Source organism: Myotis davidii, unplaced genomic scaffold (assembly GCF_000327345.1).
Source record: "Myotis davidii unplaced genomic scaffold, ASM32734v1 scaffold194, whole genome shotgun sequence".
NCBI lineage: Eukaryota > Metazoa > Chordata > Mammalia > Chiroptera > Vespertilionidae > Myotis > Myotis davidii.
In genome coordinates, this window is record NW_006286673.1 from 577,959 (window position 1) to 580,189 (window position 2,231).

Here is a 2,231-nt window from a genome sequence, read left to right on the forward strand (position 1 = left end):
CCTTTTGAAAGAGATGGAATTAGACTTGACTTTTAATACTTCCAACAAACAAGTATGAAAGACTATGTCCTACATTGGAATTACAACAAAACTATATGAAGAAAGCTGTTTAAGAATCCAGGCTTATATAACTACAGTGGATATCTGTAAAGTATAAATTGAAAACATATTAAGGGTAACCGTGCAAAATTATTGAGGCATGCTTAGCACTTAAATAGATCAATCTATCTTCAAAGGCCTTTACAAATATTAAGGAATTAATTCTTTCCTTGGCCTTATGACTAAGCATCCATTGCTTCTGTACTATGTTTCAGGGAAGAATGAATCAATATAAGGAGTAATAGTCTCCAGTGAGAGGGAGAAAAAAAGAGTTTTTGAGAACAGATTAAAATGGAAAATCTAAGTAAAGGTGGAATTGAAGGCATAAAGACATTCTCATTGTTGCTAGTCCCTTTGGGGGTTATCAAGATTAAAACAAACAAAGCTTTCCCTTCATATCTGATAAAATTCAGTTTCAATCTCGGCATAAGATGCAAAGCAATAAAGTCTGTTTCAGAGGCAAACAAGTAGACAATGGCCTTGAGCTTGAGGTTGTGCCGGGAAGAGAATTGTAGTTATTACTTAGGCACTTCCCTGCCAAAGGGCAAATAAGGTGTGTCCTTTAGAAGCCAGTTCCTCCACCTGGGATCCTGGCCAGCCTGGAGACTAGAAGCCAGGACTTTCCCAGCCTTAAACATATATTGCAGAAAGAAATGAGAAAGGAAATCTCAAGTCTAACAGATAGCCCTTCTTATTGCTGTAAATATTACCTCTGACACCAAGGATCTGTGAATGGACTTTCAATAGACTTCCTGCTAAGGAGCCCCTGCCAGAAGAAAGCACAGGTCCCCTCTACATGGAGAAGTGTCACTTTAAATTATCACACACTGTAAGTGCTCATGTCCCTTCTTCAGATCTTCCAGAGATGAAGGAAGAGATTTGTAATCAAATATCCCCTGGTCTCTTCCACTGTGTAGGGAGAAGAGACCTGCCTGCCTGTAAATGTACTGCACCATATCTCCATAGCGCTGTTCCTCCCTACTAGTGCTAAGATGTTAGTTTTCCCTACTGCCAACATTTCACCTTTGCCTGTATAGCTTTTCTCTCCATAGCTTTCTCAGGAAGGAAATGCATGCTCATTGCTTCAGTTCCCATTTAAGCAAGAGCTCTAATCCTGACCATCCTCCTACATTTTGATATTTTGGTGTCAGTTTGGTATTTCTGTAAAATTGTCCCACTTTGATGTCTCACACATTCATATCCTGCACAGTATTTTCTTAACCAAGCTAGAGGCCCTTCCTACTTCCTTTTTGGGCACAATCAGCATCACAGTAGTCCCCTGGGATGTCCTTTCCTTCCTTCCTTCCTTCCTTCCTTCCTTCCTCCCTCCCTGCCTCCCTCCCTCCCTCCCTTTCTTCCTTCCTTCCTTCCTTCCTTCCTTCCTTCCTTCCCTCCTTCCTTCCTTCCTTCCATCATCATTTGGCCAAAAAGCTAATAGGCAGTCCTGTTTGTGTCGGGTGGGGGGGCAGGGGGGCATTCTAGTAAAGGTCTATATATATATGAAGTAGGTGGTTGAATGGGCAACAGCCCAGTGGACTCAGGAAATTGGTTACACGTAGGGGGGGGTCTAGCCAATAAGTAAATATATTGAAACTAATAGGAGCTAAGGTTCTTGTGAAAGAGGAGAGCTATAAATTTAGGAAGGACAAAAGCGAGAATAAACCATGCAGTGTGGCTTTGAGACTCAAGACATGACAACTGCCTGCAATGTACAATTCTGGGTTGGATCTTCTCTTCTAACAGACATGATTAGTTCAGTTGCAAAACTTGAAAGGGGTCTCTGGGTAAAGGACATATGGGATTTACTTGTACTCTTGTATAAATTTCTAGTAGATTAAAATTATTACACTGTGCAAAAGGAAAAAAAAAATCATACATGGTTACACAGCTCTTGCAGCCATCATTGAAACCCTATTGTTCTAACTCTGACACCTATGCTATTTACCAATCCATGATTCTAAAATATATGTGTTGCCCTGGCTGGGTGGCTTAGTTGGTTGTAGTGTCATCGCATGCACAAAAACGGTTGCAGGTTCGATTCTTGGTCCAGGGTGCATATGGGGGGCAACCGTTCGATGTTTCTCACATTGATGTTTCTCTCTCTCTAAAATCACTTAAAAAACATATCTAAT